At 39.9% G+C, this 14,002-nt stretch overlaps 1 long non-coding RNA gene across 1 annotated transcript in view; it reads left to right on the top strand.

The window, feature by feature from the left end:
* The window catches only part of LOC137634822 (uncharacterized), a 31,375-nt gene extending 30,490 nt beyond the window's left edge, over positions 1 to 885 (top strand). Inside the window, exon 3 of the long non-coding RNA XR_011042579.1 lies at positions 427 to 885. This is a non-coding gene — a long non-coding RNA (uncharacterized lncRNA). The remainder of the gene's footprint in view (positions 1 to 426) is intronic.
* The last annotated feature ends 13,117 nt before the right edge of the window (positions 886 to 14,002 follow it).

Below are 14,002 nucleotides of genomic sequence, written 5' to 3'. Positions count from 1 at the left end.
CTGTCCCCCCTAGAAAGTCGTGCTAGCAGTCAAAAGTGGATCATTATACTAGGTGAGTGCGTGAGCGGGGTGACTGATCTAACCCCGCCAACTAGCAGCGCATTGTTTAGTTAGTTTCCAGCTATGCCGGAACAATATATCCATTGTAGAGAGTTCAGGTTTATATGGTTATGAAAGAGAAATTACTTTCAAATTTGCATAAAATCTAAATTATTCATTAATATCACATTTTAAAACATTTCTATTTATAAACTAAATCAATTAAACACATATGCACCAGTTATGAAAAGCGAAAAGATTTTTTTTTTTTCTAGTCTCAAACAATAGCACCTTTTATGTGATTTTATTATATGTTTCAGTTTGCCAATCAAGGCTTCTAATTTGTCCTAAATTGTAAGAGGAGTAATTCATTATATATTTTTTCAGGATATAATTGGTCATTTGCTTGAAATTGACCTGACAAACGGCAGATGTAATGGGGACGTCCATTAATCACAAGACTACGGGCTGCATTATTGCAAGAGCCCGTGCTTGGCCGTAAGGGCCAGGCAATCAACAACAAAATAATCACAAGAAAATTTCTGTTCTACTGTTCAAATGGAAATTAGAATCTGTGACTTCATAAAAAAAAATATACATACCATGGATTTAGGTGTGGGGAAAATTAGTAATTTTCAAAATTAGTCACAAGAAAACTTTTGTTCTACTGTTCAAATGGAAATTCGAATCTGTGACTTCATAAAAAAATATACATACCATGGATTTAGGTGTGGGGAAAATTAGTAATTTTCAAAATTAGTCACAAGAAAACTTTTGTTCTACTGTTCAAATGGAAATTAGAATCTGTGACTTCATAAAAGAAAATATACATACCATGGATTTAGGTGTGGGGAAAATTAGTAATTTTCAAAATTAGTCACAAGAAAACTTTTGTTCTACTGTTCAAATGGAAATTAGAATCTGTGACTTCATAAAAGAAAATATACATACCATGGATTTAGGTGTGGGGAAAATTAGTAATTTTCAAAATTAGTCACAAGAAAACTTTTGTTCTACTGTTCAAATGGAAATTAGAATCTGTGACTTCATAAAAGAAAATATACATGCCATGGATTTAGGTGTGGGGAAAATGAGTAATTTTCAAAATTAGTCACAAGAAAACTTTTGTTCTACTGTTCAAATGGAAATTAGAATCTGTGACTTCATAAAAGAAAATATACATACCATGGATTTAGGTGTGGGGAAAATGAGTAATTTTCAAAATTAGTCACAAGAAAACTTTTGTTCTACTGTTCAAATGGAAATTCGAATCTGTGACTTCATAAAAAAAATATACATGCCATGGATTTAGGTGTGGGGAAAATGAGTAATTTTCAAAATTAGTCACAAGAAAACTTTTGTTCTACTGTTCAAATGGAAATTAGAATTTGTGACTATTCATTGTTTCTATGCAGTGGTTTCTATTCATTGTTTTATACAGTGATTTCTATTGTTCATTGTTTTTATACTGTGATTTCTATTCATTTTTGTTTTATACAGTGATTTCTATTATTTATTGTTTTTAAATATAAAACTTACCCGCTGGTTATATAAGAATGGCTAACGTCCCTGACGCCTCGGTAGGAAATTCAAAATCTCGCGCGGCTATCGCAGATATGCCAGGTGTACACTAGTGCCCTCACGGTACAACAGGTAGAACTATACCCAACCTCTTCAGATTTTCCATGCCGCTATGGCGGTCGGTTCTATTGGATATTCTCTCTCGCTTTTTACTCTGTTTGGACGTTATTTGGTGATGTATTAACGTTTTTTGAGTTTAGGCTTTCGGTTTTTTGTTTTATTTGAACTGTGATCACGTAATTATAACTTAAAAGGTAACATTAAAAGGTTTTTCGACCTATTTTAAACCTCACGAAAGCATATGACGAAAGGTAAACGTCTCGTCCATTGATGACGTCACAGCCTCATGTCGTAGGCTATAAGTCCGACTTGCTTTTTACAAAGAATTATAAGTGGATACAGTACTTTCTTTTGAAATATTAAGTTATAAATTTAATTAAAGGATTATTAATCTAAGAAAATTTTATCCTTTTAATAGTCTTCTTGAGGTAATCTTCAATCTGTTTGCAAAGATTAACTAGCGTTCAGTTGTTACGCAGTTATCAGTATTGTTACAATATTACAATATTTCGTAGAGATTTTATGAATAGTACATTCTTCTTACTTCTCAAGTTTTTCAGTTGTACTATATAGGCTAAAAGGAACATTTTATTTTGAAATTAATTGATCCTGTCAGTATTTTTCCTTAGAGATTAAAGGAAGTTGAATTTCACTTAATGTTTGTACGAATCGATGTAGCGCACGATTCTATGTATCGTTGTCTCCTTAGTGGAATACTAAGATTGTTCGTATATTAAGTGTAAATGTTCCAATGAATACGAGTGATGATTCATCTCTTATTGAAATTCCTTAATTTAAAGGTTTTATTTTATTTTATGAATATTATACCTATTAAGGTAATATTTAATATTTAATTTTTCGCTGCATTTATATGGGATTCAGCGAATTTTCATTCCCATTCGAACGATGGAGAGAATTGTAAGTCTCTTAAAGAGTTCATTTCGTTTGAGAGAACGTATATTTTTTGTTTTCAAATGATTATGAAACTTTCTTTTAACAAAAAATAGAATGAAATTTTTAGTGTTAAATTACGCAGTGAATTTTATTCAGTAATGAGTGCTTCTGTTCGGACCTGTCGTTATCCTAGTCTTAGACCTCTGTCAAGCTCACAGAAGGGGAGAAGTTAAGTCGAACGACGAAAGGAATCGAGAGGGTAGCTGGGCGCTACAGTCTTTTAAGATCGAACAGAAGTACTCTTTAGCTTTTCATGTCATTCCACAGATCGCTTATCGCTATAGATAAAGCGAGGATTAGTGTTGTCAAATATTATATGCGCTTTTCAGGCGCTAAACTGAAAACAAAATTAGATTTGTTCTGCGTATTTACATTTCAAACAACAGCTCTTGTCGATGAGGCAGTCTTATTGACCGGCTGTTGGCAGTGAGGCTGGGCGTTAGTCTTCGGTTATAGACCCGTTGTCGCACAGGCGTCCTGTTGTCTCTGAGACTAACGTGATATCGCACAGGCGGTCTCCCAGTTTCACTGTTCAGCTGCGGGTCGAGGTAGATTTGTCTCTGCAGAGCTCTGTTTCACAGCAGCTATTAAAAGAGAATCCAGCTGATTGTCAGTCTCTAAGCGTGAGGACTTTCGCCAAATGGCGGAGCGAGCCGCGAAGCGGCAGGATCGGACCAGCAGGATCGGAGCAGGCGCGAGGCGCAAGTGGAGCCTGAGCAGAAGCGTGACGAGGCTCAGAAGCTAATTACTGAAGGCGCTGAGCGTCAGCGATAACTCCAGACAGGTGCCAAGCGCCAGCGTGGCAACCCACGCCAGTCTAGTCATGAATGGGCAGAACGCCAACGCGACCAGTGAGCGGTAGCACGAGAATCGGGTGAGCACGACGCGCCAGGACGCGGCGGAGCGCCATCGCCAGCTAGATTCATCCTATTATAAAATCAATCGTGACAGCAAACGCAAGGCGAGTGGCTGTCAATTGGATGTGGATATGGAACAACGCAAGCACCCCCATATCGCCACTGATGAGCCTGTACAGCTCCAATCTCTAATTTGTTAGAAGATCTGGATGAGGTTCTCTCTCACAAGGAACAATTGGAGGATATCTCGGAGGGAGAAAAGGAGAAGCCACCTCTACATTAGGTGGACTTCAAAAAACCTAAGGCTTGTCTTCTCTGAATCATTTCCAGATTATTTTTACACCAGTTGCTTCGCTATCTCCCCCTTCTGAGTTTGCCTTAAGGCAAGGAAGCTAAGACTTCCTTTTATACAAAAATGGTGCTTTCCCGCTCTTCTAAGAGAGTTTTGAAATTAATGGGAGCATGGATGGATTCAAGAAAAGCTCTGGGCAAGGTATGCTTCGCTTTCCCACCAGCCAAGTTAACTTCTAAGTCGAACGTTTGGTATGAGGCGGGGGAGGTCTTGGGTTTGGGAGTTCCGGCGTCTGCGCAGGGAGACTTATCAAACCTGGTGGACTCTTCCCGTCACCTGTCCATGAGAAACACTAGAGGGTGGTGGTCAATGTCGGAGTTTGACCATCTCTTGAAAGGATTGTTCAGAGCGTTTGAAGTATTTAATTTACTTCACTGGTCACTGGGAGCCTTAAGCAGAAGAGTAACCGAGATGAAGGACACGGACACAAGTAGTTTTATCCAACTTATGTCTTGTATGGACAGTGCAGTCAGGGATGGTTCTAACGAGCTGGCTGCTTTCTTTACTGCAGGAGTTATAAAGAAAAGAGCTACTTTATATTCCTTCCTCTCTGCAGTGGTCATTCCATGTCAGAGATCAGAGTTGCCTTTTGCACCCATGTCTTCGGCTCTTTGTCCGCAGGATTTAGTTAACGAAGTGGCTGCAAATTTGACTCAGAAGGCTACTCAGGATTTGGTTACCAAAACAACCAGTAAGGTTTTGCCTACGTCCTTCTCTTCTCGTAGAACTAAGGAAGGGACATATTCTCATTCTGCTTAGCCCTGTCGAGGTAAACCTACAGGGAGAAGTACTTTCAAACCAGAGGCAAGGAGCAAAGGAAAGAGGAGTCGAGCCTAGTCGAGGCAGGGTCTGACTGCTCGCCCCTTCAAGCAGCGGTGAGTGCCAGGCTAAACAGCTTTTGGCAGGCCTGGGAAAAGAAGGGAGCGGACCCTTGGTCCGTACGTCTTCTATTTTATCAGAGCACAGCTTTAATCGGATGACGTTCAACATTTTTCCTGTTTACTAGACTAGGAAGTTAATCGTCATGTAGGAACACGAACAGATCTTACCCTCACAGCACGTGTGTTGCGATTGTTAAATGAGAAGCAATCGAGTGTGTTTTTTCTTCCACGAGAGGAGCGGAAGTCAGAAGAATCACATATAATCCTGGCTCTTCCTCTGGAACCTGAAGCACAGTGAAGGAAGAAAGAGTTTGTCCTCTTAGAATGACGCAAATCCTAGACTTGGTCGTCAACAATCAATACGTCCAAGACATTTCAGGAGTCGTATGTTTTCTAGTAACTTAAACCGCAGTTACTGATGTTCGCCAGAAGGTTTTTCTGTTGGAAAAGGCGACGTGTCAGTGCCAATATCGTGTAAGACATAATTCTTCGAGAGAAGAGGTGCTCAGTCTGCTTCTGTTTACACTTCTTCTCCACCCCCAGTTTAAGAAAATGTTTAGTACTTTCTTCTGGGGTCTAGCGACTACTGTTAACGGTTTCTCATAGCATGGGATACGTTCAGGTCACGCACAAGGCGCGCTAGAAATGTCATAGGGACTCTCCCAGGTTGCTCACGGGGCTGCGGTTGATGATCTCTTCTAGCCTTCGCTCACACTTGAGGTGGTGCACAAGCTGCCCCGCGAGTGTAGGGTTTGTCTGAGCTAAAAGAGGTCAATTTCATGTCTTTAGCATTTACCATTCTTGGGGGGAGGGGGAAATGTTTTCTCCTGAAAGAGTAAGGACTACCATAGATCAAAGGGATGGTTTTCCGTTAGTATCAGACAGCATAGTTCTCCGATGCTCAGCAACGTCTCCTCGCAAAGATAGGCTTTTGTTGTGGGAGGCAGTAGAGCATACGCTTGTAGCGACACAGACATGCACGCGGTCACAGACGCTGACAGTCAAAGTTGATCCTTTCAACTAGTTGTTCCATCCTCGCGATCTGCGGGATACGCGTCTCCACTCATGCGGACGCATGCTACACGCGAGCATCTCTCGACAAACATGTCAACCTGAAATCCTAAGCAACCTAGGCGCATGTGCCAGCCTGGACATATACTGGATAAGGTCAGTCAGGTTTTTCCGCATCAGGATAGACTAACAGTTGTTCCTTTGTGCCTATGACCGGACTGGATGCTGTTGCCTACTTGCAGCACGCTGTAGATTTACAGCAGGCGAGACATACACAGAGTGCTGTATCCACTCGACAAGTTAAACGCATATAGCATGCTAGCACCTTACGGGGATGCATGCACATACGACATTATAGTCGCATATTAGACGTATACAGTCTAGTCTTTGGCTCACAGCAGTATGGACAGACTGTTGTTTTTTCTTCGCATCGCTCTTGCCTTACAGCCCTCTTAATGAGAGAATGCCTTGATGAAGACATTGAGCTTCAGCACGGCATTTCATTCCTGTGCTGAAACTTGGTGACGGGCAAGAGGGCTCTCGAACTTGGGGAAATTGCTCCCCCAGTTCGAATCTAAATTTCTCTTTCACCTTTTTCTTTTTTTCAATATTACTTCGACCTTATCCTAATTTCATGAACTTTCTTTCGTCTTGCTTTCCAAACTCTATGAGAAAAATTTCCCTCATTATATATGTGTATATATTATGTACATATATATATTTTTTTTTTTTTTTTCCTATGGCTTGGATGTTTCTACATCCATTGTAGCCCCGGCAGGGATGTTCATACATCCTTTATTGCTGCCTGCTTTGATGAGTGGGAGGAGGTATCACGGTTGGGAGGTGTTTGCACTCAAAGCTATATGTGAGAGTATTGGATGATTTCAGCCATCCCGAAGATGGTTTGGACCTTTTTGGCGGAACTATTCTCAAGTGTTGGGTCTTCGGAATCCAGGGGGATCCAATGCTTGGGGTAGGACTCTTGGCTTTTAGCCGGAAGCCCGTCATTACAGATATGGGGAGGATGATTCCATAATTTCTTGGTCTCAGTCCTAACAGGCGGGTTCAGCTTACACCTGTGCCTCTATATCTGTTTTGATGCTATCCTTCGGGTAGGGTATGGAGTGGACCATCTGGGAAGTATACTTTCATTGTGCCAATAGTGGAGAGTGCAAATTTCTTTTCTGACGTGTGATGGCCTAACATTCTCGAGCAGGTACATCAAACTAACCCTTTTTTCTCTCTCTCGTCTAATGGATTCTTTAAGTAACGAACCCCCATCCCCTGGATACGCTGACTCTCCCCCGGCACTGTTGACGACCTCTGCTAATTCAATTAAGGAAAATTCTGTTGACGACCTAGGAACAAAAAAGGACCCCTCTACTAATGTTTTAAAACCAATTAAGTCGGGTAACAAATGGAAACTCCGAATCCTTCATGTTACCCAAATTCCAATGAATACTGATTATGATATGATATATAAAGCATTTAGATGCTATGGAGTGATAAAAGAAATTAGAATGAAACTTGAAAATGAAAAATGGCATTCATGGATAACTTATAATAATCATGAAGAAGCATTCAACGCAATATGTAACATCAATGATATCAAAATTATAACTTGAATGTCATGGGTGCCCTATGTGATAAGATAGCAAACAGTTTGGATGTATACAGACCTGCTGACTGGTGTGAGAAAGATATCGATTTAACTATGCTCCCCCAAAGAAAGCCAAAACCACCAATGTGGCTTGTTGCTGAACCTAAAGGGAGTTATGGGAATTATTTTAAAATTAGCAAACTAATTCAGAAAAAGGTAGGAACCATTGCACCAGGTGATATATCTCGCTTTGGGAAAAATAGCTTCTTAATCCATGCAAAATCATACACGCAATTAGTTATACTGTCTAACCTTAAGACAAGCAGTGATGAGGATATGTTAGATGTCAAACCCCACCTAAACTTTAGTTACGGAAGGGGAGTAGTCTTCAATAAAGATCTGTATGAATTTACAAAAGAGGAAATACTAGCCATGTGCCCATTAACAGTGTGGAAAGTGCACAAGATTCTTGGGACGTCAATGATTATCCTTTCTTTCCAGGATGCTGATGTGCCTTTCCACATCGGTATTGAAAATGAAAGAATAAAAGTTTGACCTTTCAAAAAAAAAACCCTTACAATGTTTCAAGTGTTTCAAATTTGGACATCCTTCTAAAGTTTGTAAAAATGAAAAAATGTGTAGCATCTGTTCCAAACCTTAACATGGAGAGTGTACACTTCAGCCCAGCTGTTTGAACTGCAATTCAAACCATAAATCCGCTGACAGGAGCTGCGAGATTTATAAGTTTGAAGAAGCAGCCCTCAACAAATCCAGTGTAGAACACATAAGTGTAGGACATGCCAAAAGACTACTGAAAAAACCAAACAGCTATGCAAAGGCACTGAAATCAAGAGAAAATATAGCACAGGAGACATCGAACCCACATAGTGCTGCCAGTAACTCCAAGAAAAGAAATACATCATCTAATGATAGTAAAGTTTTGCGTGACAAGGTAAGCATATTGCCTTCCAAGGCTTTGCCACTGTGTATTAAATCTCCGGCACTGCCCACTTCTATACAAACTTCATCCCCCATTACCAGCAATAGTACTAACCTCTCTCAGGCCATGTCCTTGCCTGATTTGATGGAGGTTCTGCCCGAAACAAAGTTACCAGGTGCACCTGTGGTAGGGAAGGTGCAAAAACCTGGTAGATCCTCACCACCGATAAATAGGAAAAGTGAGACCTCCATCTCTCTCACCCCCTTCCATAAGAAATATTAGAGTTATGACATCAAATAAATATGATGTTTTGTCTGTTGATGTTTCTGATCAACCAGAAGACAATTTAAATAAATCAGAAATTCAAGTTGAGGTCCACCATCCCCCTCAACAAAGATAAAAAAGATACAAAGAAAAACACCAACGTAAAACCCAACATAAGACCATCTCTAAAGAAACCTACAGGTAATAATGTTAGATTAAAAACTGCTAATGAGAAGACCTCATCCAAGATGTCTTCCAGAAATAATCCATAGTTTTCTCCTCAATTTTGCAATGGAACTCTCAGGGTTTAGGGGCGAAATTTGAAGAACTTAAGCTCCTAATTCATGAACATTCCCCCATAATTGTATGTCCACAGGAAAGTATGCTTGATGCTAACACTCCTAGTCCTCGAGAGTATGTTAGCTATAGAACATATAATCATCAAGCAGGGAGCCATGGTGGAAGTCTCATGTACGTTCGTCGAGATGTTCCCCAAATACCTATGTCTATATGTACAACCCTGCAGGCAGTGGTTGCACAAATTGATATAGGAAGAAAATATACAATATGCTCTCTCTACTTTCCTCCAAATGATAATATTTTATATGATGATTTAGCAGAGGTCATTCATCAACTCCCTCAACCATTTCTCTTACTGGGAGATATGAATGGTAGACATCCTTTATGGGGTGATATTTTAGCAAACACAAGGGGCAATATCATCTCATATATTGTGGAGAATGAGGATGTGGGACTCTTTAATACAGGAGAGCCCACACACTTCAATGTTCAGACAGGTACCTTGTCATGCATTGACCTTTCAATTGCAAGCTCGAACTGCCTTCTTGATTTTGATTGGAGGACATTAGATGATTGGCATACTAGTGATCATGCACCAATCATTATAAACACCAACAAGGGTCCGCCTTTACAAAGATCGCCACGATGGAATCTTGACAAGGCAGACGGGTTAAATTTTGTGAGCTAAGTGAAATCGAAGGGAGTGCAGATCAGTTTGAAAGTATTGATGATGCCATAGACCTACTGAATGGAACTCTCCATACAGCAGGAATCAATTCGATTCCCAAAACCACAGGAATATTAAAAAGACGACCAGTCCCGTGGTGGTCCTCAGAATTAATAGCCTTGCACAGAGCCACCAGAAAATCTCTGACTAGATTGCGTAAATGCCGTACGGAGGAAAATTTGATAACGTACAAAAAGTGTAGAGCACAGTTCCGCCGTGCCATGAAAGAAGCTAAACGCCAATCTTGGGTGGCTTTTGTTTCCTCCATTAATAGTAGGACACCACCATCTTCTGTATGGAGGAAAGTAAAAAAGATTGCAGGCAAATTCACCCCAAACCCACCACCAGTGTTGAAAGTAAATGGTCAGTATGTGACTGAAGGAATTGAAGTTAGCAATGCCCTGGCTGACCATTTTTCAAATGTATCGTGCAAGATTGTAGCAGCTCCTGGTCACCAGTACAGGAGCATTGAAGAAAAGAAAATTTTAAATTTTGCAACAGGAAGGGAAGAGTCATATAATTCTCCTTTCACTGAAAGAGAATATGATTCGGCACTTGCCACTTGCAACGATACAGCCCCTGGACCCGATGGAATTCCATACGCAATGATTAAACATGTACATTTTAATACAAAGTTGTTTATTTTAAGCATTACTAATAGAATATGGCATGATCATAGTTATCCAAGTGTTTGGGAACTAGCCATTATTTTAGCCTTTTTAAAACCCGGGAAGGACAAGTTTTTAGCAGCAAATTACCGACCTATTGCATTGACTTCGTGTTTATGTAAAATTATGGAGAAGATGGTCAATGCAAGACTGATGTGGTACCTTGAAAAGAAGGGTATTTTATCACCAATACAATGTGGATTCAGAAAAATGCACTCGACTGATGTGCTAATACGACTTGAGTCCTCCATTTGTGAAGCGTTTGCTTCCAAACAGCACCATGTGACAGTCTTTTTTGATCTTGAAAAGGCATATGATACCACACGGAGATACGGTATACTTAAAAGTATCCATGAGTTAGGATTAAGAGGAGAGCTACCACTATTCATTCAGTCATTTCTTTCACATAGAGTTTTCCAAGTGAGAGTTGGGGAAGCTCTATCACGGAGTAAATGCCAGGAAGAAGGAGTTCCTCGGAAGTGTGCCGAGTGTAACCCTTTTGGCACTAGCAATTAATGGGATATCCTCAGTCATTCCCCGGGATGTTCTCGCAACATTATTTGTGGATGATCTCTCCATATCATTTGCTAGTACTTGAATGGCAATGGTCGAGAGAAAAATACAACTCTGTATTGATAAAATTATCCATTGGGCCAATATGAATGGATTTAAGTTCTCGACAAGTAAAACTACAATTGTCCATTTCTGTCGTATCCAGGGAGTACATCCAGACCCGGATATATACATCAAAGGTCAACGGATCCCATGTGCAAGTGAAGCTAAATTTTTTGGGTTGATATTTGATTGTAGGCTTACATGGGTTTCTCACTTAAAAGCATTAAAAGCTAAATGTCTTAAAGCTATGAATGTTTTAAAAGTATTGTCCCATACATCATGGGGGGCAGACCGCAATACAATTTTAAAATTATACAAGGCCTTGATTTTTTCCAAAATTAGTTATAGATGCGAAATATACTCCTCAGCAACCCCAAGTCGGTTAAAAATATTAGATTCTATACATCATGCTAGCATAAGATTGTCCACAGGAGCATTTAGAACCTCGCCTATCCCAAGTCTCCTTGTTGATGCTGGAGAGTTGCCTCTGGACCTTTACCGAAGGTCTTCCATTCTTTGGTATTGGTTTAGATTGCAAAGACTCCCTAATTCTTTAGCCTTCCAGACTGCAAGCCTTGTAAAGCACCCAACATACTTTGAGATGCACCCAAAATCTCCTCAACCCTATGGCTTTCGGGTGAAACAATTATTAAACAGTCTGGATATAATTAGAAGTAAAGTACTTCCATTCAAGGTATCATCAACGCCTCCATGGAAATTACCAGATAGCTTTTTGTAAATATTTTATAAGAGATAAGAAGAATATGTCAGACCTAGAAGCCAGGTCTCTTTTTAATGAACATGTTGAAGAACATAGAGGATCAACTTTTATCTATACTGATGGCTCCAAATCTGATGCTGGCGTTGGATTTGGAGTACATAGTAATGATTTTAATTGTAGAGGTGCACTTCCTCTGACCGCTTCCATATTTACTGCCGAACTGTATGGCATATTAACCGCTATTGAGAAAATAGCGTTGGAGAAGGAGGGTAATTTTACAATTTTTAGTGATGCAAGGAGTGTCCTTCAAGCTATAGAAGTTTTTAATTCTAATAACCCTCTAGTTTTGAAGATTTTAGAATGGCTTTTTATTATTGGACGGAGAGGTATAACAGTTCGATTTTGTTGGGTTCCAGCACATGTAGGTGTCTCTGGGAATGAGAAGGTAGATTCACTGGCTAAGAATGCTGCATCCGAGTTGCTGCCAAGAAGGTATCCCATTACCTGTAATGATTTCTTACCTGACATCAAGAAATTGGTTTGCAATAAATGGCAACAGCACTGGGATAGTCACGATGGCAATAAAATGCGAGAGGTAACAAATGTCATATTTCCTTGGAGGTATAATATGATGCCCCGTAAATGGGAGACGTCTCTTTGTCGTCTCCGTATTGGTCACACTCGGTTGACACATGAGTTTCTGCTGAAGGGCCAACAGCAACCGTATTGTGACGACTGTTTAGTACCTCTAACAGTGAGGCATTTGTTGACCGAATGCCCCAATTATAACAACTTGCGGAATAGATATTTGTTTGAGGCTCGAGGTGAGGGTGGCAGGTTCATCCTTGCCAAGATTCTTGAAAATGATATGCCCTACTATGCAAGTGGCATTTTTAGATTTATTTCAGAAGCAGGTCTTCTGAAAACTATTTAACTTTTATGATTTTGATTGAATACTCTTATTTTTATTTATTTTTTATTTTTTTATTTTTGTATACATAGACTAAATGATATCGGCATCAATGACCTTAGATGTCAGGATGCCTGAAAACTTTAAATCAAGCAATCAATCAGTCAATCTTTTCTTGGAACTGTTATATATGTTTTTGTGATTGTACGTGAAGATTGGTCAACAATCTTCCGCAATCTTTGATCTAGTCAGGTGGTCATTTTGTTCCTAGAGAGTGCCCGGAACAAGGGTATTAGTTGAGGTTCTGTCATGTTATAGGTTATTGAACCGTTTGACAGCTCCTAGAGATCATCAGCCCCCTGGGTGGACCGCTGGATCTTCTAAGGATAGCAGACAAGATGAGGCAAAGCATTGCTGTCAGCTTCTTTATCAGGTGAGAACCTCTTAAGTGGTTGTGTAATGCTTAAGTGAGTTTCCAATCATGTAGCTGTCTCTGACCCACCACCAAGGGTGTCAATCAGCCATTCTTATATAACCAGCGGGTAAGTTTTATATTTAAAAATGTTATTTTCATAATAAAATAAATTTTTGAATATACTTACCCGCTGGTTATATAAGATTAAAACCCACCCTCCTCCCCTCTAGAGACCATGTGGCATGGAAAATCTGAAGAGGTTGGGTATAGTTCTACCTGTTGTACCGTGAGGGCACTAGTGTACACCTGGCATATCTGCGATAGCCGCGCGAGATTTTGAATTTCCTACCGAGGCGTCAGGGACGTTAGCCATTCTTATATAACCAGCGGGTAAGTATATTCAAAAATTTATTTTATTATGAAAATAACAGTTTTATACAGTGATTTCTATTGTTCATTGCTTTACTATGATACTATTCTCTTGGTGGGTCCTGTGGATATTAGACTAAGGCTGATAGATTGAAAGCTACTTAATAATTCCGGGTTATTTGTTTAGCTTATGGTAATGTAAGGGTTAGTTTCTATCCTTACTTTCCATTAGGCCTTCCTATTCTGTAAACATTTGTTGGTCATGAAGCTTTACCTTTAATCAGAACACATCATAATGTAGGTAGTAGGTTGGCCAAGGCACCTTCCGCCTGTTGTGATATTACCGCTAGAGTGTAACTGTTTTTTTTTTTTTTTGATTGGCCAGATAGTACTACATTGGCTCCCTCTCATCATCATCATCATCATCTCCCCCTATGCCTATTGATGCAAAGGGCCTCAAGAGGATTCATTGGCTAGATGCATCAAAGGATAGCCAGTTCCTTGTGATGCGCATTGCCTATCTAACTAAGGCAAGTGACCCTTGCACTGTAATGTAATTGTTCAGTGGCTACTCTCTTCTTGATAAGGGTAGAAGAGAGACTGTAGCTATGATAAGCATCTCTTCTAGGTGAAGGACACTCCAAAATCTAACCATCCTTCTCTAGTCTTGGGTAGTGCCACAGTCTACGTACCATGGTCTTCAATTGTCTTGGGTTAAAGTTCTCTTGCTTGAAGGTA

This window comes from Palaemon carinicauda, chromosome 45 (genome assembly GCF_036898095.1).
Source record: "Palaemon carinicauda isolate YSFRI2023 chromosome 45, ASM3689809v2, whole genome shotgun sequence".
NCBI lineage: Eukaryota > Metazoa > Arthropoda > Malacostraca > Decapoda > Palaemonidae > Palaemon > Palaemon carinicauda.
Note: the sequence above shows the minus strand (reverse complement) of the source record. Positions and strands in the feature narration are given on the sequence as shown.